At 28.8% G+C, this 25863-nt stretch overlaps 1 long non-coding RNA gene across 2 annotated transcripts; it reads right to left on the bottom strand.

The window, feature by feature from the left end:
- Positions 1-4411: 4411 nt before the first annotated feature.
- LOC142325400 (uncharacterized) lies at positions 4412-18122 on the bottom strand. Of its 2 annotated transcripts, none has more exons than XR_012756529.1 (6): positions 17849-18122; positions 14243-14431; positions 12976-13581; positions 10721-10851; positions 10340-10425; positions 4412-6305 (listed from the first exon to the last, which is right to left on the bottom strand). It is a non-coding gene; the product is annotated as an uncharacterized LOC142325400 (long non-coding RNA). The 2 variants fall into 2 exon arrangements; XR_012756530.1 differs by lacking the exon at positions 4412-6305 and adding an exon at positions 8009-8096.
- Between the last annotated feature and the right edge of the window lie 7741 nt (positions 18123-25863).

The raw sequence follows: 25863 nt of genomic DNA, 5'->3' as shown, positions 1-25863 counted from the left end.
ATTAAAGACATATATATATATATATGCTACTTATTTCTTGATCGAATACCGACTGGAGCTAGAATTTGTCTATTAAGTAATATCAATAATATGTGAATATATATTGGGGTTTCCTACTTAATTATGTTTCATCCTAAAAGGATGAAACTGAATAAACGTGGATTATTAAATCCCTGTTGTTATATTTAACATGTTGAATAAAAAATACCTACACAGATTCTACTTTCATAATTCTGAGAAAATATATCTTGAGTGGCATGTTTAAAGTAAACTTCAAGCAATTAATACTGGAAAAATGGATTTCATATATCTAGTTTATTTACCAAAAGTGTTAAATGATTTAACAAACGGATCATATGAAGGACAAAACCTTAACATCAGATAGTCTTTTATGCAAAATTCACAAAGTGCATATTGATTTGCAGGGATGATATGTTTTCTTAAGCTCCAAATAGAAAAACATACATGGGGTGAGCTTAAGAAGTCAATATTTCACCCCCATTCTTATTATCTGGAACTTATGTATGATCTTCAATTAATTTCATTAACACCATTATTTTTCACTTGTGGTGTAGCCTGCTGATTTTAGGGTTGTTAGATGAATTAAATTGTTAGCAATAAAAAATTTTTTAAATTAATTTTCCTGTAATTTAAGACTAACTTTTTTAATATGACAACGCATAATAACAATGCATTAATTTAAAAAAAGATGGCTTGGAAATATTATGCGTTTGTAATTTATATAAAGTGGTTCATCTTTCCATGTAAAATATATGGATAAGAGTTTACCATTATCATACGTAAAACTTCCTATAGATTGTTATTCCTGTGGAGCGGTTTTGAATTTTACATTTTGTATCAGATTATTTACAGTTTTAAAAAAATTACTACTACACCCTTCATTTTAACAGTTTGTAAAACATTTGGCATGATTAATAGATCATCCTGTGTATTTGTGCCATGTTTATTCATCTGATTATATTTATTTTCTGTTTATACAAACAGTAGAGTCTCCCAAACTATCTTCAAGACATGACAATTGCTAGTGGTGGGGGAAATTTTTGCCGATAATAGTTACTGATAATACTACTTAATTATAATGGTAGTGAGCAGGTGGGATACAAAAGATGATATAGATACGAATGGACATAAATTATAGTGTGTGAAGGATTCACCTATCTTGGAAGCAGAGTTACATTAGATGGGTGAATCTTGAATTACATAATTAGCATAACTGGATTACATGTTTTATTCATTAAAATTGTCCAAGTTTGTATCAAATTATAGAGTATCAATATCATATAGCTACTAACCTTTCCAAATAAATTGGTATTGAAATGAATTGTCATTTTTAGATACTGCTTTCTAACTGCTAAATGTAACGAATTAATGAAATATCTTCTTAAAATAAGAAAGAATTTAACAAAAACAGTACAGAAATTTGGAGATGTAAAAACGAATCAAAAAAGATAGTAATTATTATTTAATAAAAAAGTTATAGTTACTAAGATTTAGTAACTAGAGTTACGATTTAGTACTAGAGGTACTTTAGATTAAGTACTAGAGTAAAGTTATAGTTACTAAGATTGAACCTTCTAGTTGATCTTTATGTCTATGTTGAGTGAACTTCTTTGTGTTATATATGGTGTAACAATAATATTAAGAAATATTATAATAAATAAAAAAAACAATATGAACGTGAGCATGTGTGTATATTTTTATAAATATATTACAATTTTTTTTTTTTTTTTTTTTTTTGTTAAGCATGTAACAATTTCAATATAAAGCAGTTGGTTCAAGCGCGAAATACAAGATGGGGTACCCACAGTTTTGCATTTGAAATATTTGTTTAGTAGATATTAAATATTTGTAAATAATAATATTTAGTAAATATTTGTTTTTTATTTGTAATTTTTTTTTTACGTAAATATTTCTTGTAATTTTTTTATTTTTTTTAATGTAAAGATTTCTTTTGACAGTAGTTTTTTTTTTTTTTTTTTGTTATATTCAACTGTAAAATTTCTTTTGGTAGTTTTTTCTTGTAATTTTTTTTTGTTTAACGTAAAGATTTCTATTGACGGTAGTATTTTTTTTTCTTTTTTTTTTTAATTACATTCGACTGTAGTGTTTCTTTTTAATTTTTTTATAATCATTTATGTAAATTTTCTTTGTAACTATTTCAATATGATGAAAGTAGTAGGCAGCAATTTCTTTTTGTAATGATTTTTTTTTACGTAAAGTTTCTTTCCTTGGTAGTATTTTCTATTCAATTTCTTTAATGAATTATGTAAATTTTTTCTGTAACTATTTCAGTATGATGAAAGTAGTAAAAAGCAATTTTTTTGTTACTTTTTTTTTATGTAGCAATTTCTTTTGACTGCAGTTTTTTTTTCAGTTTTTTGTAATCATTTAAGTCAATTTTCTTTGTAACTATTTCAATATGATGTATGTAGGCAGCAATTTTTTTTTGGTGGGTAATTTTTTTTTTATGTAAAAATTTCTTATGTTGGTAGTATTTTCTATTCAATTTCTTTAATGAATTATGTAAATTTTTTCTGTAACTATTTCAATATGATGAAAGTAGTAAAAAGCAATTTTTTTTGTTACTTTTTTTTTTGTAACTATTTCTTTTGACTGTAGTTATCTCTTTTTTGTAATCATTTATGTCAATATTTTTTGTAAATATTTCAATATGAGGTATGTAGGAAGAATTTTTTTATTTTTTTTCATTTTTTTTTTTTTTAGTTATTTAACAATTTCTTTTGACTAGTTTTCTCTTTTTAAAATTTTTGTAATCATTTAATTTAAACTTTTTTTGTTAACTATTTCAATATGAGGTATGTAGGAGGCAATTTTTTTTTTAATTTTTTTTTTTTTTATGTAACAAATGCTTTTGACTGTAGTTTTCTCTTATTAAAAATTTCTTAATCATTTAATTTAAACTTTCTTTGTTAACTATTTGAATATGACAGCAGTAGGCAGAAATTTTTTTTCTTCGTAACTATTTCAATATGAGGTATGTAGGAAGCAACTTTTTTTCTTTTTTTTAAGCAATTTTTAATTTTTTTATTAATTTTTTTTTTTTTAGTTATGTAACAATTTCTTTTGACTAGTTTTCTCTTTTTAAAATTTTTGTAATCATTTAATTTAAACATGTTTGTTAACTATTTGAATATGATGACAGAAGTAGGCAGAAATCAGAAATTTTTCTTTTAGTAGTTTTTTTTTTTTATGTATAACAATTTTTTTTTTTTTTATGTAACAATTTTTTTTAACATTTTTTTTTTTTTATGTAACGATTTCTTTTAACTGCAGTTTTCTCTTTTTCAGTTTTTTTAATCATTTATGTGAATTTTCTTTTAAGTATTTGAATATGATGTATGTAGGCAGCAATTTTTTTTGGTAGGTAATTTTTTTTTTTTTTTTTTAATATGATGACCAATTTTTTTTGTAATGTCTTTTTTTTATGTAATTATTTAGTTTGATTATAGTTATTTCTTTTTCAATTTTATGTAATCATTTAGGTCAATTTTATTTGTAATTATTTCAGTATGATGTAAGTTGTAGGCAGCAATTTTTTTTTTCTTATGTAACGATTTCTTTTTTGTAACAATGTAATCTTTTTTTAAACATTTCAAGATTAAGTAGCTGGTTCAGGGCAAAATAGAAGATTCTGTTCCTACAGTTTTTCAAACTTTTTAGATACTCGTTAAATAGATAATATTTATAACATGAAAAAATAAACTAGATTGGTAAAAATTAATATTTAAAAATAATTAGATTCGTGACACTAGTCCTGTGTTTGGTTAGAACCAACCTAGGTGTAGACATTATCAGTGTTATGGTCGGGTAACCCCTGATGCTGAAAAACATGTTATGATATCTTGATACTGTATTTTATATGTTTTTACTGTTATTTGGATGATGTGTATGAAAGATGTTATATTTCCATATTCAATTTCTAACCGTTGTAATAATTATAATGGACTACAGACAAATAGTTTCCTAACAAAATTGAATTCTTCAATTTTAGATCAATCAAATACCAAGAGATATTACAATTGAAATTCTGTAACAAATACAGATTTGAAGATCCAGAATATTTCTGGAGTATGACTTATTTTTTTGTATAATTCTAGTTTTTGATATATTATTGATATAGATAATATATAATATACATTCGGATAATGGTAAACGGTGATATTTCCCGTTTACTTCAGTATACTACTTGACTGTTGGTATGTGAAACTATCAACGTGCGTACAAAAGTAGAGAACTGTATAAAGAGTATAGTGGATGATAATTGTTCAGAATCAAGAAAGTAGATGTAAGTGAAATATGAGAGAAAATTGTCAGCTTTGACCAAAAGGGAATGCATGTTGATGACCAATTATTAGACCTAGTTTGTTACAATTGTTATTCTACAAAAATTCAGACTTGAAGCAATCGGATAAAACAAATAAATGTGAAAATAAGGGCATACAGAGCTGTAATCAAAGCAACCGGCGCTGATTTAATACTGACGGGTCAGTTGAAAAGCAGCAAATGCTGCAAATACATTAACTACATCAAAAACCTGTTTATACATAACACCTATCACAACTTTGTTTTACATACTTTATCTCCTACTTCTCCTTAACAAACACCTATTAGCTAAATCACACCAAAACCCTATATATCCTTATGCTGATCAAATGTTCAATTCACCCCTACTTCTGCCCAAGTTACCCATAATAAACCCCCCGTCCCTATTAGTGCTGATAAAATATTACCTAAGGTCATGTTGGGTCAGAACCTGAACCTGGTCCTAATCATGATAGGACAGGTCAGGACTAGACAGGACAGGACAGGTAAGGTGTTTATGTCAAACAAATCCCTGATGCAGTTAATGTTTCACAGGATCTACTACTTTTCTCCTTAACCGTCAGCATTAACCATCCAGAATATTGACTCTTAACTAATGAACTAAGTTTTTGTGTGTTGTAGCATTTGTTGTAAGAATGCAAGTGTGTTATTTGCCATTTTTTTATCCTTACATGTTCTTTGTGAATGGGAAATATCATTGTCTGATCTGATAGACTAAGTTTCTCTTCATAGGTAACTGTTGTTTTCTGTAGTCCATCGTAACTATTACAGTATGACAAATGTTAATGATTAAATATTAATATAAAATATTATAATATGAATATTAAGTAAGAATATGTGTCAGCATCAGGGGTCTGAAACAAAAGATGAATCAAGAAAAAAATATTAGTATAGAGTCTATTGTTTATCAGCAATGAATTTTATATGTATTAAGTGTACCCTGCATACTGTTGCTAGTGTCTTCATCTAGTTCGTTTCTAACCTAATGAGGCACTAGTGCTGCGTTAACATAACCTCAAGGGCGCAGGTACTGCATACACAGTGTCGGCCACCTTGGAATTTCTGTTTTCACTGTGGGAAACTCCGTTTGGTCTCAGGGTTTTCAATTAACGAATATTTCAAAGGTTGTCAAAACTGAGGATTCGTCATCTTCTATTTCTCATCTACTACTGCCTACTATTGATGAATGAAGCTTTTTTATTGTTGTCTCACAGTGTTGTCAATTAAATATTTCAAATATTTTTTGTTGTCATCTTTTATTTCCCGCCTACTTAACTGCTGCCTACTGTTGTTGAATGAAGCTTTTTTATTGTTGTCTCACATTGTTGTCAATTAAAAAATATTTCAAATATTTTTTATCTTCAATTTCCTGCCTACCACTGCCTACTGCCTACTGCCTACTGCCTACTTAACTGCTGTCTACTACTGAAGAATGAAGCTTTTTTCAGTGTTGTCAATTAACAAATATTTTATGTTTCATCTTCTATTTCCTGCCTACTACCTCACTTACATCACATATCTACTTTACTGCTTACTACCTACTTAAGTGCTGCCTACTTTTGATGAATGAAGCTTTTTTTATTGTTGACTTACAATGTTGTCAATTAACAAATGTTGTTAATGTTGTCATCTTCTATTTTCCACCTACTACTGTCTGCTAGTTACTTAACTTCTGCCTACTACTGATGACTGATACTTTTTTATTGTTGTCTCACAGTGTTTTCAATAAACAAATATTTCAAACGTTGGCAAAACTGAGGATTGTCATCTTCTATTTCCCGCCTTCTACCAACCTCCTAACTACACACATACTGCTTATGAATGAAGATTTCTTATTGCTTTTTATCGGAACCGTATTCATTTACCATCAAATACGTAACATTTTGTTGGTAGTATTAAACTCAATCCAAATCGATTTGTCTTATGCCATCTTAACATTTCTGAAAGAAAAAACATATCAGAAAAAAATTATTAGTATAGAATAATTTGTTTATGAACAATGAATGTTATATAAAATAGAAAAAGAAACATTTTAGATGGTCATCGCTTTTATAAAACTGTCACTCATTTCGTTCTTAAGCATTACTAATTCTAGAAGACTATTCCCATCCACTTTCTCCATGGTTTTAATGTTCAAATTCGATGATAAATATTGTTAATTTGTTGCTCGACTAATATTTCAGACCATGTAAACACTACAGTTATTTCTACTCTTATGATTATACTATGTATAATTCTGTATTCCATAAACAATTGCAATCTTTTTTAATAAAGAATATATATGATTCATCAATGCACAATCTAACTGCTTATCTCACTGAATTTTGAACACTACATTGTTTTTATAATGTTTACACCGTCTGAAACAGGAATGAGCATGTTTGTTTATCTTTTGAATTTTTTTTTTGAAAATTTATTCTGTGTACAAAACCATTGATTGCATAATAATTCTGTGAGTAATTAAAAAAAACATAAAAAAAAACAATAATTATATTATATTTATTAAGTATAATCTTAGAATATGATAATAAATTTTCATTTACGGTTGATATCAAAGCGAGACCTGAAATAAAAAATTTGATTTTCTCTTCACTTCAGTTTATATACAGAACTAGGTTTGTAGTTATTTTACACAGCTAAATTATGAAAGAAAATTAAAAAATCAACTATTTATATTTTCAGAAAGCTACCTGTTGAAATGGGTACCACAATTTGACTTCTGGAAAATGTCGACATGTCTTCACATTTCACATTCTCCAGATCCCAAAACCACCCTCAGTTCAAAAGTTTATATATACATTTATGTATATGTATTATCTATATATTTCACTTTCTTGTGGACACAATAATGCCATAATTTTGCGCCAATCACTTTCAAATTGATACATAAAATATGACCCAAAATATCGGTCGTGTTCATTAATGGGAAATATCAGACCATTGGGGTGGAAAAATATCACTAAAACTTGGGGTGGAAATATCACTAAACATTGGGGTGGAAATATCACTAAAACTTTCTTATTAAGTAAAATATCAAATTCGTTTAAAGTTATCTAAGTAAAGTATTTTACTGGCCCAGGAGATAGAAAATATAGGGTTTCAAAGACAAAAATATTGTATACCACCTCCCTTAATAGGCACAGTATCGAATCGGTTTAATACGGCAAGGGATGACCAAAATATTGCTGGAATTGTAAGAAGATGGGGCTTTATCGTATGCTAAACAAGTGAAACTTTTTCCGCATGCAACCTTTGTCGTATTGAGTAAAGTTTTTTTAACTTTAAGGTGGAAATCTTCTTTTATTTCGTATTTAGCACCGGTGAAATCTACCTCTGCCTTCTGGTGTGTCAAAAGGGATTATTTTTACGTAACATATTTCACTCGTTCCTAGAAATATGAATATTGCTAGAAAATTTGGCAAATATTTAATTAACGGACATAACGGAATGTTGTGCTGAAAATGTACATATATGAAGAAAGATAATATCTAATATTTTTTAAACAATTTTAAAAATATTAGAAAATTGTTATAAAATATTTTATAGTGAAAATAATTCATTATTCACAAATATGTAATAAATTTTTACCTTGCAATGTATTTTTTTTCAAATGTTATTTTCTTTAGTGATTAAATTTTTTTTTTTTTTTTTTTTTTTTTTTTTTTACTATAACTTTCTTTTTTCCACTTAACCGCACAGTGAGTGATCGTTCAATAATACTTCAATTCCATCTGCAAATATTATGATAGCTTAAGTTATTCAATGTAAATATCATATGAAATTAAAAAAATAAAATTCATATTTCAAAAAATTAGATTACAATTCAGTTCAATTTTCCTTCTAAAAAATAATTTATGTGTTATGTATAGTTCAATTAAAAAAAAATCCAGTTATAGTAAAATGTAAAAAAACACGTTTGCTCTTTCAAAAATATTACAAACTACTTGGTTGACAGAAGACAGAAAAAGTGTAAAGTAAATGTATGGACAAAACAAGTCTCCTTAATAGAATTGGATATTATTACTGATTAATTGGTGGTTAGCCTGTGGTAACCATTTCTAATCCCAATTATAAAACCATCCCGTTTAATGAAATGTATTTGGTGAAGGGGTTTACTAGTCTTAAAATATTTTTGTTACTTTAATATATCATTAAAAGTAAATTGTAGAAGGGGCAATTTTACAATCTTATTTACTTCTTGAACTGTAGAATAATAATGGTATTCTATTTGTAAACATAAACTTAAAACTAAACTGAAACTTTTAAAAAAGATTTAATTTCTTAAATTAAATTAAACATTTTGAATTAGTTAAATTAAATCCATTTCAAGGTGTAATTTTGAACGTTATTTACATTAGATTTACCATGAATCTTAAGATTTGCCCATTTTTTAATAATAGAAATGATTTTTTAAATTAAAAAATAATATAATGTTTTTATAGATATATTTTAATTATAATTTGAAGCAGTATATGCCCTATTGGTTTATTTTTATTGTTTCTTCTTATTTGATTTAGTGGATGGAGACAGCTATGACACTATGGACGTGCCACCAAGCATGAGATATTTAGAAAAATTAATTTTAGTTGAAAAACCAATAAATAAAATTCCATTATGACTACTTCTTTCTTTTTCCTGTTTAACCTCTGGTAACTACCTTTCAGATAATACTTCAGAGGATTAATGAGGATAATATGTATGAGTGTAAATGAAGTGTAGTCTTGTACAGTCTCAGTTCGACCATTCCTGAGATGTGTGGTTAATTTGAAACCCAACCACCAAAGAACACCGGTATCCGCGATTTAGTATTCAAATCCGTGTAAAAATAACTGGGGTAAATACTTGTGTTGTTTAACACAAAGTACAGTTAAAGCTGTATAAGAGGCACATCATCCATTTAACTCATTTTAAATGAATAAGCATATTAGATAAATAAATCTAAGAACATTACATTTTTTATTACACTCAATGATAGGATTTCAGACCAGTTTATCGGCCATCTGAAAGGTAACTCAAGTTAAACATTGCTCTAATAGTGCCGCTTTTACCTATTTGTCTGTCACACTATTAAGTGCATATTGCACAAATATTAAGTGCATTACCAGTCACAGTATTAAGTGCACATTGTATTAAGTGCAATCAGAGCAACCTTACAAAATATTTTGTTAGTTTCAAAATAATGCAAGTTCTGTTTGTTGATTGCCTTTGATAGTTATGACTGCAATCTCTGGTCTGCAGTAACTATCTTCAATTAATTAAAGATATATTAATGAAATATATTATAAACGGTTTATAATAATTTATTTAAATAATGAATTATTTACAAATACTTTCCTGTTATTTGAGAAAACTTCTAAAAGATTACATTATATTCTAAACTTTTATTACTATTACGAAAGATGACAAATGTATGCATACAGGGATCATATCAGTAAAAAAAAAATATCGCATAAAGCGACTGGTTGTGCTGTGTTGTAGTTTTTCTCATACTGCTAACATTTCAAAACTTGTGATCTATGACCACTCATTTTCTGTCAGTTGCTATTACGATTAATTGTCAAAATTAATAGATTCAAAATTACCACTGCATTAGGCGGCAAGCATCTCCACATAGATAGGCACATTAAAAGAGCTAATAGGACACATTGTATTGATTTTAATCTGATTTAGTAGTTAGCTAGAAGAGGTTAATTTGAAACCACTAACCCAAACGAGTGTCAAACTTCGCAAGTTACAAAGCATTAATGGCTATCATTATAGGCTCATTGCATAATGTAATGTTACAAAAAATTTCCTTTCATTTGCTAGTTATGATTGACAGTGCATTACGTTTTCAACTTCCTTTGTAATTTTTTTTTTTTGGAATTATTTTCAGATTTACCTTGTAGTTATATCTAATAATCAAGTACACTAAAAAGGTTTCTATAATTTGAAGTTAGTCCAGTACCTGCTGAAATGTATTGATTTTGCTTACCTTTTATTCTAACACGGTAGTTTTAACATCCATAGCATATCGTTGTCGTCAACATGACTAATATTGGTTAACATTTGCCATAAAATCTGAAAGGTAAAATATGCATGTAATATGATTAAAAAAATTGAAATTAATATTGTTTATATATTAATTTTGTAAAGTTATTTAAAATATGTATATCATAAAAATGAAATAATTTTTTTTTTATTACATGAACCTCATGTATAATGCATTGTTGCACAAGCATCTTATTATTAGTCTTTTCCTTCTTTGGAAAGGGTATCTCCATTTCTTTCATTCCTACATTTCCCTTATTCTTTTTATATTCCACATCTATGTTAATTGATTAATTTATTAGTTTTATATGTAATAAATTTTTACCTTACAATGTAGTTTTTTCAAATGTTATTTTCTTTGGTAAGATTAAATTATTATAATTATTTTTTTTTCGATAACTTTCTTTCTTCCACTTAACTGCAATGAGTGATCGTTCAATAATACATCAATTCCATCTGCAAATATTATGATAACTTAAGTTATTCAATGTAAATATCATATGAAATTAAAAAATAAAATAAAATTCAAATTTAAAAAATTACAGTTTACAATTCAGTTCAATTTTCCTTTTAAAAATAATTTATGTGTTAATAATGTATAGTTCAATTAAATTTAAAAAAAATCCAGTATTAGTAAAATGTAAAAAAAACACGTTTGCTCTTTCAAAAATAACAAACTACTTGGTTGACAGAAGACAGAAAATTAAATTAAACAATTTGAATTAGTTAGATGATTAAATCCATTTCAAAATGTAATTTTGAACGTTATTTACATTAGATATAAAAAGAATCTTATGATTTCCGCTTTTTTTTAATAGTAGAAATGATTTTTTAAATTAAAAAAATAATATAATGTTTTTATTGATATATTTTAATTATAATTTGAAGCAGTATGCGCTATTGGTTTTATTTTTTATTGTTTCTTCTTATTTGATTTACAGTATTGTATGTAGTACAAAAATGTGCAACATATTATCGTTTCAAATTGTTTTTTTAACTCAAGACGTTGAGAAAAACAGTTAAAGCAGGAGGGATTAGATTCGGTTAGTTTGTATATAGTTGGCGTCTATTTTATTTATTAACTTAAGGGTCTTACTAGACTGAGTGACTCCTACATGTAGGCAACTGATGCTATTAAAATTTTAAGTTATAACTACCATGTGGAAGGGAATTTCATTTGAATTCATTTCAGATGTTGGGATTTGAATTAATGAAAATTTTACTATTACGAGTTTTGAACTCTTAATAAGAAGATTTTTTTTAATTTTCTTATCTCAAAATGATTCATTTTAGAAACTGCAAGGGGACAAAGGAGAAAGTTTGGGACAGAAGTGGATGGAGACAGCTATGACACTATGGACGTGCCACCAAGCATGATGACATTCAGAAAAATCAATTTTAGTCGAACATTTCATATTCTACCAGATATGTTGTGTTGAATCTAGCGGGTATACACATATGTACAACTTACAAGCAGATATTTTTGTTCCTATTCAATTTTGAACTTTGGATCTAAAAATAATAAATATTTGGAACAGGTTTAATCTACATAATATTCATATTTCTATATTTTGATGACTAATAATCCATCTTTTTAAACTTTATGTATGGGCTTGTACTCCAATAGCAAACAGATAGTTTTACTAATATTAGTGGACTGATGCAAGTGATGGAATTATTGCATTGTGCACCGTTCGCTGTGCTCTGTGCGTTGACTTGTTTCATTATTTATGAAATTTTTCGTTAATATTCATTTACATGATATGTGTTCTGAGAGATATTAATCGATCTGTACTTAAATAGAAGTGAAACATTTATAGTGTTGAATTAAAATATCATTAGACAAATATAAAAATATAAGAAAATTCATTAATGAATAATAAATCATTACTGTTCATTTTACTGACTTTTCAAACAAAAGTGCAGTAATATTTTCGGTTGCATAGGGGGAGTAAATTTTCTTTACGTTTTTAGCTATGAGGAGTACCAAAATTACTATTCATATAAATTGTCATTCCTTATTATGTTTTTTTTTGTAAACTTGTGTGTAAAATGCTGTCACTTGAAAATCTCCAAAACTACTAAATCACTTTTATTGAAAACTAGTTATGCTGTAGCACTATATCTAAAGCATTTAAACATTTCATAAATGGTTGAGGCCTTATTGATTTACTCTAAATATAAAGTCAAAAAGTGTATACGGGGCAAGTTAGAATCGTGGTTCGTTATGATTCTGCAAGTTGGAACAATGATGTTTCTTTATCTGCGGTATCTATTGTTAGCAGTGTTCTTCGCCATATTCAGGTAGCATTACAGACTTTGAGGATCATAATGATTGTATGTATTTGAGCGGGGAAAAAGGAAACAAAATAAAATAAGGAAAAGTCATTCTTCTTACAGAGAATTATACAATAATTATTTTCTATTCTTCCAATGATGTTAAATTATAAACAATATATCAACAATTTAATTAAAAATATAAGCAAAAGAAATAAGGAAAAAGGATAAACACAATAATAAAAAATTAAAATAAACTGAAATATTAAAAACAGTAAAAAAAAACAGTCTAATGGAACATACCTCTATAGCAATGCAATCAAGAATCTCTTAAAATACCAGCAACTGCTTGGGCTGAGTCATATTATCCGCATGTTTGTTATAAACCCGCTAGGTGGCACTAACTACTTTACGTAGCTTGATAAATGTGTCAACCATTTCGTTGTATTGCAAAACAATTGAGTGATGTATCAAGCTGAACATCAATTTGATAAAAATTCTATATAGTGTTGTGAAATGTGTGTATCGCTGTAAGGCTGGTTGTAAAATACTCTTGATTTCTCCACGTACTTTATGTTGATGAATTTCCCACAATTTGGTGACTGTAGGATGCAATAGGATATACTGTGGCCAAGGAACGAAAGTTTTTGTAGAGATTGAATAGTGTATTTCGGAGAGATTTAACCAGCTTTTTACTATATCTGGTTCCAAAAATGTATCCACTGTTGGTGCACAATTCAATTAAAGAAATTGATTATTCTGCTTTGGCCCTGGTCTAGTGAGGATTCTATACTGGCCAGGCCATCATTTTCTTGCCTAATTCACAAGATATTCTTTTCTCCTTATTTCAATCCATTGTTTCTTTCTACAGGCTAACAAGAGCGACAGCATGATTTACTGTAGAATGATCTGTAACAGAAAATTATTAAGTAACTGTTATAAAAGACTCTTGCTTTGTACGGATGCCTCAAACTGGTACAGTACAAAAATTAACTAAAGAAAGATCTTAGCTTAAAATTTAACTACATTTCTAATGTAGTCAAAGAAAAAAACATGTACTCTATAAGTAAGACGTAATTAATACAATAGCTGTTTCATTTTTTCCAAAATCTACAAAAAATAGTTAAATATTGGATTAGTCATAACGTTCAGATTGGATTAGTCGTCCCAAGGAAGAAGTAATCATTTTCATTATCTATCAGCTTAATAGCCCGGTTACATTCGGCGTATAGTATAATAATGTTTATAAAATGAAATACCTATCCTATTGGAATTTAACTAGTATAACCAAATTATCTGACTGAAAGTCTTGTCCATTTCTTAAATTACGAAACTTTTCTGTAAAACATTTTTTTAGGATTATTTACATACATTAGTTTATTAGAACTATTAATAATAATTAAACGATTAATACTTTACAGTAAATAAATTCCGACAGGAAAAATCAGTACCTAGGACACACATTCCCAAAACACAGACAAGTATTTAATTCTGGTATATTTGGTCAGCCTAATTTAACACATTATATTTAAACCAAGCACTTATCATGAAAATAATCCTTACTACATACCTGTGTCATCAGGAATGCTTGATATAGTTGATCGATAAAACGACAGTTTTCTTATAATTGTAGTTTCCTCGTAATACAAATTTTTGTGTTGTTTAGTTGCACCAAAACCAGTTTTTTTAGTCAGTTAATTCTTATGGTATTTTATTCAGTTGTCTCTAATATTTACCCACTTCTTCCATAAACAGTTTCCTGGAAAAATTTTATTTATTTATTCATTATATCTCCTCGTTAATTGTACTTAAAAACAAATAAAAGTTACTTATTCTAAAGTTTCTTATTATTAGAGTTTCTATATCTAGGTACGACACAATTTGGTGTTACAGTTTCTTTACAAGAGGAAGGGATGTTAGGTACTCCCGGGAAAAAAATAAGTTGGCAGTTACAATCACATTATTTTGATTGCAATAAATGAATAAAAAAATTATATAATATAAAGGCACTGTGTTGTCTATGACAAAATAAGTGAAATAATACTTATAATTATTACTTATTCAAGAATTAACATCCAACGTATACCAATAAACCTTATTAACATCAGAACTGAATAACAATAGAAGTTTACAGTATTTAAACACTGCAAAATGCCATCATAAATTTCATTTATTTTATTTGTTTCAATGTTTGTAAACAAAACGTTTAAATTAAAAAAATAATTTTTGCTTAATACAAAAGGGTTGCCCACAAATGGGTTCAACTATATCTGCAATCACATCTGAAATTTACTTACATTGTGAAAACATCGTAATTATTGATATTTCAAACAAGTATCAAATATTAATCTGGATTAGATATGTGGACGACATATTGATCATATACAATCCTATGAAAAATGACAACAGATGACTATTTTAAATATATCTAACTACAACAAGGACTTAAAATTCAAGTTTGAAGTGGAAATTAACAGGAAAATATACTTTTTGGGCATTGAAATTGAAATATTAAAGAAAAAGCAGTTTATAGGAAATCAACCATAAATCATACTTCTATACACGAGGAATCTAATCATCCATGATCACAAAAAATTGGCTCGTATAGAAATTTAATTTTTAGACTGTTGCAATACACAATATAACAATAATAACCCACATAAACTCAAAAATGAAACAAATATGATAAAACAAATAGTTTCCAATTGCTTTTCAACATTACAGTGGAATAATAATAAATAAGTTACTAATATATTTCAGAAGAGAGGCATTTCTAATACAGCTGGCCATCTTTTTTTCTTTTTCCTGTTTAGCCTCCAGGAATTGCCATTCAGGTATTACGTCAGAGGATGATATGTATGATGAGTGTAAATGAAGTGTAGTCTTGTACCGTCTCAGTACAACAATTCCTGCATAATATGGTTAATTGATTCGCAACCACCAAAGATCACCAATATCCACCATCTACCTGCCTTTACAAGAACTTGAATGCTGGAACTCTCGAATTCCAAATCAGCTGATTAGGGAAAGACGTGTTCCCTACTAGATCAACCCGGTAGGATAAAGCTGTCCCTCTTTCTTTTTTTTTTGTTTAACCTCCAGGTCCACCGTTATATAGCTGATCATCTGCTACAACATAATAATACTATACAGACTTAGAAATTTTAGAAACATGGGGTAACAATAAAAAAATAAACTTCTTAGAAAAATACTACATTTATAAATTTAACACATAGAATGAGCATCCAACAAGTAGCTTTTGAAGACAATATTTTGATTAAAGCCCCAGTAAATTACAACTATTCACATAACTCATATCCAGCTGATTTTTATGGTTATTACTCAAAAAATTATATATATTTTCATTTGTTCATTTAATCATAACATCGCCATAATGTCATCAACTGTTGATACAAGTGGTTTGCAAAAGTACCTTTGAAGGTTTAATAAATTGATTCTTCAACTGTGTTTTGGTGTTAATTTAATTTATTCAACTTATAATATTATATCAATTGACACAGCGGTTAATGTGTTCAAAAAGTATTAGGATTTTCAAAAAATAAAAAAGAAGAATATATATCTGTATAGAAAAGACAGTGACAGCTTAAACAAATAAACATTCAAGATTATCTTTTTCTAAAAGCCATCTTTTAATAATAGATTTAAATTTTGTAAAAGTAACATTCTTTATTCCATCAGGTATAGTGTTGTAATGTCGAGGAGCTATGTAAAGGTAACACCTACTAATATCTCTACTTGGACTTGGTGGTATGAAGTTCCCAAATGATCGTATTTGTTGTATTTATCCAACTTTGATAAAAAAGATTTTTAAGACCTTATAAAGTATATGTATATCTTCGTCACGCATATACCAGTTCTTTCTTTAATTTTTGTATATGAGCTGCCCATGTAAGTCTATAATCTACAGGTATTCCCAAATATTTCATGTGGTCAGTTTCAATGAGCCAATTACAAGCTTTATAACTATTTGTATGCATTTGTAGGGCCAATGGTTCCTCCAAATTTTATCTTAATTCAAAACCGATTAACTTAATCTTTTCTGTATTCAGTTGCAGAGTTGTACTGAAAACACGCTAATCCTCTGGAGATCGTCATGGATCATCTTACAAAGTTCACTTATATCGTTTGCCCTGTAGCGTAAAGCTGTGTCTTCCGCAAATGTGTGATAGAACCGTTTCGAACACCTTCACATAAATATTTAACATATACTAAAAAGAGCTCTGCTGAAAGCGTAGAGGCCTGAAGAACATCACAGATGATGCGGAATTTGTTACCCAAAAAATACCACCTCTAACTTGCTGGGTCCTACCTGACAAAAAGCTAGCAAACCAGTCTCCACAGATTCCTCTGAAACTAGCATTTCATAGTTTTTTAGAAGTAGTCTGTGATCGAAAGCCTTTCTTATATCTAGAAATAATGCAGGGTATTTTGGAAAAAATCTAGACTATTTGTCTATTTGTAGCCCCCTCTTATAAGTAATATTCAAAAGCCTTATTATCTAACTTGATTTCACTGAAAAATTAATAAACCTATTTCAGATTTAACCTTTTCATCCACTTGGAGTAGATAAGCAAATTAATTTAATCAGAATTATTTATTATCTATTCTGGGATAATAATGAACATTTGTAAATGTTGAAACGTTAAAAAATAGCACTCATATTAAAGATTCACTTATTTTAATTACTTAAATATAAATATTCAGAACATTTTTATATTACAGTTTGTCATTAAATAGTGTGCCTTTTGTAATTTGTATTTAAATGAGTAGTTTTACTGTATAAACAATTACTTTCAATTAGGTTTTGTGAAATTTAATCTATTAATTTACATTTTAATTCAATTTAGGTTTTGAGCAGTTAAAGGTAAAAAACAAATTATTAAATTAATTTCAGAATGTATAAAAATCTTTTTTTTAATATTTAAATGAGTAGTTTTACTGTATAAACAATTACTTTCAATTAGGTTTTGTGAAATTTAATCTATTAATTTACATTTTAATTCAATTTAGGTTTTGAGCAGTTAAAGGTAAAAAACAAATTATTAAATTAATTTCAGAATGTATAAAAATCTTTTTTTTAATATTAAACGAGGTATGTAATTCTAAAAATTACAATTTTACTTTAATTTTAATTAGTACAAGTACTTCTACTTACTTTTTATTGGCATCCTTAACACATCCAAATAAAATATGCAAACAGACTAAATGTTTGACCAATTGTAACACAGTATGGATAGAAACAGACTTCAGAAGCTGAAGAAACAGAAACTGTCAGTCATCTTTCCAAACATGATCAATGAACTAAACCTTGTGTACGACGACATCAACATGGTGACACTAAAAAGTCTGATGATTTTTGACATATTCAAAACTGCCTTTCACTGGAAAATATATTTATATGTATTAATCTCATTATTTTTACACAAAAAAGTGCTACCAAATGTTTGAAGCTAAAGTACCTTATATTTGATACGTATATACATAGTTGTTAGGTTTTTCTTTGCAATACGTAGTTCATTATCTTTTTTTTCGTAACAGAAATTTAACAATCAATAAATCCAAATTAGTTACTCTATTATTTTTAGTTTTGGTTAGAAATAGATATTAAATGTCTTTATTTGTAAACAAAGATTTAACTGTTATTTTTTATAATTCATATCATGTAGTAACTTCATTAAAATGTTGCCGGGAAATAATTTCCAAGAATTTATATTTAGGGTTATTTTTTCATATAGTTTTATGTATATACGTTAAGTTACGGAATTTGTAAATTATTTACACACTGATTTTCTGATCCAGTTTATGTGTTGAAAGTATGTTCCATTGTGTAATGTTTGTTTCTAAAGTACGTCAGACTAAAGAACCCTTCAAAATGGAGCCATAAAGCAAATCTGAAATGATTTTGAAACTTTAGACTTTACATTTTCCTTTAGTTTTGAACCGAAAGTAAAATTAACTGTCTTCATTCAATCAATTATGATGAATGATATTATATATAGCTTGTATTTAATAACTTTTGTGGCTCTTTCTAACAGATGAATTAAAAAGTCTAAAAGTAACATACATATTGTATATTTCTTAAATGGATGTAGAAAACGAAATTCATAAAAGGTGATGACCGAAAAGAAAGAGATTGCATACAAAAAGTTTTAATTTTATAAAAAATATTTATGATACCTTTTAGAAAGTAGTTTATTGAGTGCAGATTAATTCCTGTCCTTATTTTGTTAATATTTGACTGAGGTTGTTAGCTTAAATGATTAAAAACTTATTTTTTTTTAATTTAAGAGGTACCATTCAAACCGTGCTTAGTCCTTTTGAAAACAGGTTATTGCTATGTGCAAATCCTTTGTTATTAGAATTTACAGGATACATTTCATTACAAACAAAATTGTTTGTACTATATTATCCCTGTGTGTGGCCATAGCTTCTTTCTTGCTGATAGTGGTTTTTCTTAACAAGGCAGAAAAGATTTTACAGAAAAAAACAATAATCTTGACCTTAGAAGAGTATTTTGAATGCTACAGAACAATTAAACAAGTAAAGTAACTTGATAAAGATTAAATCTTTCTAAAACTAAAGGATTAAATATATTTTACTAAATTATTGACTATCATTAAGGTCAAAAGAAATTTAAAAGGAAAAAAGATTAATAAGTAACAAAGTCTGTTAGAAATCAAATTTATTCTAGTTAAAGGATGATGGACTATCGACTTGAAGAAAAACAATGTTTCATTAAGGAATAAGGAAACATTAATTTTAATAAAATTCTATTAGAAAAGTCTCTGTTGGTCGTGCAACCAGTAGTGAGAAGAAAAATCACGTCGACAATCTTCCTGTATAACTGTTTGATGAAAATTGGGATGGTAAACAACTTGCTGATGAATGATAACAGTGGTACAAGGAAATAATTTTTGGCCATCCAACATCCGATGAAGAAGAGAGTGAAGAAGAGTGCAACTGTCAAAAATATGAAAGATGTGATACACATTTAAACCAAAGACTGAAAAATTTATTGCCTGTTACTCTAAAACGGAGAATTTTTTATTACCCTTCATTATTATTTTTTTTTTATAAAGCAAATATTATGAATTGATTCATAAGACTGTTTGAAATAATTTATGTTTTTACAGAAGTTTTTGATTACTATTACAAATGTACTACTGATAAACAACTTGTTCAAACTGAGCTTTCAGATAGTAATAAATTGCTGATAGTTTATCTTTATATTTTATATCAACTAGAAATAGACAATTAGACAAGGTGAGGTTGACCAAATATTAGACACACATCTAACTAAAACACCTAAGTTTTCTATTAAACCTTATGTTAATAAGATTTTAAAACTTTTTCGCATTTCACATAGAGCGCAATAGAGTTTTGCAAATTCTAAGATTATTACAATAGTATTTATTTGAAAAAATGTCTTAGGTATATTAATGAAAAACCTATTCAAATTACCTAATAATTTGATTTTTTAATAAAAGATTTATACATTTAAAAATTCAACATTGACTTACCTCGTGATGTTATGAGAATTAGAAATTTCACCATAAGAAATTATTGAAATAAATACTGACTAATATTGTTATGAAAATTATGTCTTTACTTTAATAAATCTTTGATTAATGAACAATGTTTTCCATATTATGATATGATAATTTCAACAACATGTTTAATCTTAACGATTACTATGGTAACTTTAACAATTTATTAATTTTAAAGGAAATTTTTTATTTCACGATAGAGAATGAAATAAATATTTTTTTTAAAAGAATTAAATGTATTTAAAAATATCCTCCACTTATACTATACTTTAATATAAGAAAATTTTAAGTTTTGTAATTCATTAAATTCCTCCTCTATGAATCATGAGACCTTGCCGTTGGTGAGGGGGCTTGAGTCCTCAGGGATACAGAGTAGCTGGACCGAAGGTGCAACCATATCGGAGAGGTATCTGTTGAGAGCCAGACTAAGGAATGATTCCTGAAAGAGGGCAGCAGCTCTTTCAGTAGTTGTTAGGGGCGTGAGTCAGGACGACTTAAACGGCCGTATCAACATCACTCAGTCCTCTGAGTACTGCGCAGCTGAAAGCAATGGAAAACTACAGCTGCTTTTTTTCCAAGAAAATGTGGCTCTCTGCATTTTCACATAGCAATAATGGAGGCGCCTTCCTTGGTAAAATAGTCCCCCGTTCGGATCTCCGGGTGGGGACTACTAAGGAAGGGGTCACCAGAAAATTAAAAAATAACATTCTACGAGTCGGAGCGTGGAATGTTAGAAGCTTAAAAAAGGTTGGTAGGCTAGAAAATTTAAAAAAGGAAATGGGTAGGACAAATGTGGATATAGTAGGAATTAGTGAGGTTCGGTGGGAAGAGGAAGGCGACTTTTAGTCAGGTGATTTTAGAGTAATTAACTCAGCGTCAAATAATGGGCAGGCAGGAGTAGGTTCCGTGATGAACAAGAAGATAGGGAGGAGAGTGGAGTATTTCAAAACGCATAGCGATAGAATCATTGTAATAAGGATAAAATCAAAACCTAAACCGACAATGATTGTTAACGTCTATATGCCTACAAGCACCCATGATGATGATGAGGTAGAGTGTGTATACGAAGAGATTGATGAAGCAATTAAACACGTAAAAGGAGATGAAAATTTAATAATAGTTGGAGATTGGAATGCAAGCATTGGAGAAGGCAAGGAAGGAAATATAGTGGTTGAATACGGGCTGGGCAAAAGGAATGAAAGAGGGGACCGACTTATAGAGTTTTGCACGAAGTATAATTTAGTAATTGCCAACACCCAATTTAAAAATCATAATAGAAGAATATACACTTGGAAAAAGCCAGGCGATACTGCAAGGTATCAGATAGATTATATCATGGTTAAGCAAAGATTTAGAAATCAACTCGTTGACTGCAAAACTTACCCTGGAGCAGACATTGATAGCGACCATAATTTGGTGATAATGAAATGTAGATTGGGGTTTAAAAACCTGAAGAAAAGGTGTCAGATGAATCGGTGGAATTTAGAGAAGCTTGAGGAAGAGGAGGTAAAGAAGATTTTTGAGGAGGACATCGCAAGAGGTCTGAGTAAAAAAGATAAGGTAGAAAATGTAGAAGAAGAATGGGAGAATGTTAAAAAGGAAATTCTTAAATCAGCAGAAGCAAACTTAGGCGGAATAAAGAGAACTGGTAGAAAACCTTGGGTTTCAGACGATATATTGCAGCTGATGGATGAACGTAGAAAATATAAGAATGCTAGTGATGAAGAAAGTAAAAGGAACTATCGGCAATTAAGAAATGCTATAAACAGGAAGTGCAAACTGGTGAAAGAAGAGTGGATTAAAGAAAAGTGTTCAGAAGTGGAAAGAAAAATGAACATTGGTAAAATAGACGGAGCATACAGGAAAGTTAAGGAAAATTTTGGGGTACATAAATTAAAATGTAATAATGTGTTAAACAAAGATGGTACACCAATATATAATACGAAAGGTAAAGTCGATAGATGGGTGGAATATATTGAAGAGTTATACGGAGGAAATGAATTAGAAAATGGTGTTATAGAGGAAGAAGAGGAAGTTGAGGAGGAAGAAATGGGAGAAACAATACTGAGATCTCAATTTAAGAGAGCATTAAAAGATTTAAATGGCAGAAAGGCTCCTGGAATAGACGGAATACCTGTAGAATTACTGCGCAGTGCAGGTGAGGAAGCGATTGATAGATTATACAAACTGGTGTGTAATATTTACGAAAATGGGGAATTTCCATCAGACTTCAAAAAAAGTGTTATAGTTATGATACCAAAGAAAGCAGGGGCAGATAAATGTGAAGAATACAGAACAATTAGTTTAACTAGTCATGCATCAAAAATCTTAACTAGAATTTTATACAGAAGAATTGAGAGGAGAGTGGAAGAAGTGTTAGGAGAAGACCAATTTGGTTTCAGGAAAAGTATAGGGACAAGGGAAGCAATTTTAGGCCTCAGATTAATAGTAGAAGGAAGATTAAAGAAAAACAAACCAACATACTTGGCGTTTATAGACCTAGAAAAGGCTTTCGATAACGTAGACTGGAATAAAATGTTCAGCATTTTAAAAAAAATTAGGGTTCAAATACAGAGATAGAAGAACAATTGCTAACATGTACAGGAACCAAACAGCAACAATAACAATTGAAGAACATAAGAAAGAAGCCCTAATAAGAAAGGGAGTCCGACAAGGATGTTCCCTATCGCCGTTACTTTTTAATCTTTACATGGAACTAGCAGTTAATGATGTTAAAGAACAATTTAGATTCGGAGTAACAGTACAAGGTGAAAAGATAAAGATGGTACGATTTGCTGATGATATAGTAATTCTAGCCGAGAGTAAAAAGGATTTAGAAGAAACAATGAACGGCATAGATGAAGTCCTACGCAAAAACTATCGCATGAAAATAAACAAGAACAAAACAAAAGTAATGAAATGTAGTAGAAATAACAAAGATGGACCACTGAATGTGAAAATAGGAGGAGAAAAGATTATGGAGGTAGAAGAATTTTGTTATTTGGGAAGTAAAATTACTAAAGATGGACGAAGCAGGAGCGATATAAAATGTCGAATAGCACAAGCTAAACGAGCCTTCAGTAAGAAATATAATTTGTTTACATCAAAAATGAATTTAAATGTCAGGAAAAGATTTTTGAAAGTGTATGTTTGGAGTGTCGCTTTATATGGAAGTGAAACTTGGACAATCGTAGTATCTGAGAAGAAAAGATTAGAAGCTTTTGAAATGTGGTGCTATAGGAGAATGTTAAAAATCAGATGGGTGGATAAAGTGACAAATGAAGAGGTATTGCGGCAAATAGATGAAGAAAGTAGCATTTGGAAAAATATAGTTAAAAGAAGAGACAGACTTATAGGCCACATACTAAGGCATCCTGGAATAGTCGCTTTAATATTGGAGGGATAGGTAGAAGGGAAAAATTGTGTAGGCAGGCCACGTTTGGAGTATGTAAAACAAATTGTTGGGGATGTAGGATGTAGAGGGTATACTGAAATGAAACGACTAGCACTAGATAGGGAATCTTGGAGAGCTGCATCAAACCAGTCAAATGACTGAAGACAAAAAAAAAAAATTCATTAAAAATTGCAACGGAATCATTAGAAGAACCTTCTTGTAAACTGAATTATTGTTTAGAGGTTTACAAAAACAGCTTCTTTGTCTTGTTTTGTAGAAGTGGACATTGTTTTCAGCAAAGACTGTTTGTTTCTCTTCCATTAAAACTGATACATAAAGTAACACCAAACAATTCAGCTTGTTCTTCACTATGATTAGTACTAAATTGTAGATACCAGTGTTCTTTGGTAGTTTGGTTTCATTTAACTACACAGACTGCACTTCATTTTCATTCATACCTATCATCTTCTGAAGTAATACCTCAATGGTAAATTCCCTAACGATAAACAGTTAAAATAAAGAAAGTAATTATACAACAAGAGCAATATTTTTAAACTACACATTTCTAAGTGTATTTATTTTCAGAAAGTGTGCTCTTTTTCTTTGTTGTATTTTTTCCACTTCTATGAACTCCACAGTTATTCATAGCATTTCTGTCTTTAATCCAGAAGGTTCTGGGCTCTAATCTTTGTATCTTTTTACATGCTGAAAAATCTGTCATGGAAAAGATTGGCAAAGTACTACATGTTTGTACCATACTGGCTGATTACCTTACACAGCTTTTTCATTGGTCAGTTTGCAATTGGTTGATTGCAAAATCTGTTTCAGTTCACACATTAAGGATGTGACTGTTATTGTTATAATACAGTCATTTCTTTTTTTTAATAAAATAACATAAATGTAGTAACACAATTAGAAAGCATTTTTGGTAACCAAATTCTTTAATGTTGTTATTAACACCATATAATATTAAATGTAAAGTTAAATTTTACACTTATCACTGAAATAAAGTACACTTTTCAAAGCGTTAAAATAAAACAATTCAATATTTTATATGATCATTGCTAACTTTTGAAAATTGATAAGTATCTTGTAGTACAGAATTTGGAATATTATTGCTTATTTAAGTTTTTAACCAATAAAAAAAAATAATACAGATTAATTATTTTATTACAGCATAAGGCAAAATATAATAAAAATCTTATAATTATAAATGGTTTTAAGGTTTTTTTAAATATTTAATGATGAAAACTCTTAAACGTTTTATAATTTATGACACCTGCCATATCTACCGGCAACCCTTTCCCTTTGTAAAAAATCTCCCACTCATTAAAATAAAACATTAATATGTTATATGAGTATTGCTAACTTTTGAAAATTGATAAGTATCTTGTAGTACAGAAGTTGGAATTTTTATAAAAGTTTTTAAGATTTTTTAAACAATTAATGATGAAAACTAGAAAACGTTTTATAATTTATGACACCTGCCGTATCTACCGGCGACCCTCCCCCTTTGTAAAAAAAACTCCCACTCAGTAACATGTACATGTACAATTGATTGATAGGTATCTGGATCTCTTCTCCATTTGTGTAAGTGGCAGTTCAATATGGTGAATGGCTGTGGTATTATTTTTAAGGCTGTTATTAACCTCCGGGACCACTGTTAGATACTGCTTCAGAGGATGACATGGACGTCAGTGTATCATGGGAAAATGCCATGCTTGACCTGTTTTTGAACCCAGGATCTTCAAATGAAAGGCCTAGACACTACCGCTTGTGTCATCAGAGAGGCCGGTGATATCTAGTCAGGGTTGCAGAAGTTCCCTAAAATCATGATTAACCTTAAACAGACTTCATTATTTGCGTATAATTAAAGTTCAGTGTATCATGGGAAAATGCCATGCTTGACCTGTTTTTGAACCCAGGATCTCCTGATGAAAGGCCTAGACACTACCGCTTGTGTCATCAGAGAGGCCGGTGATATCTAGTCAGGGTTGCAGAAGTTCCCTAAAATCATGATTAACCTTAAACAGACTTCATTATTTGCGTATAATTAAAGTCCATATTAATTATTTCTAAACAAATCTAATGGGAACAGCACATGACTTTCATGTACGCCTATTAAATTACATTTACACATTTTTTTTAAAATGAAAAGAACATAAAATTCTATTTCATTAATAACTTCTGTTTTTATTTTATTGTTATTATTGAATAATTATATATTGT

Source organism: Lycorma delicatula, chromosome 5, assembly GCF_047948215.1.
Source record: "Lycorma delicatula isolate Av1 chromosome 5, ASM4794821v1, whole genome shotgun sequence".
Classification (NCBI taxonomy): domain Eukaryota; kingdom Metazoa; phylum Arthropoda; class Insecta; order Hemiptera; family Fulgoridae; genus Lycorma; species Lycorma delicatula.
The sequence above is the reverse complement of the archived record's forward strand: the minus strand, read 5'-3'. Positions and strand labels throughout refer to the sequence as shown.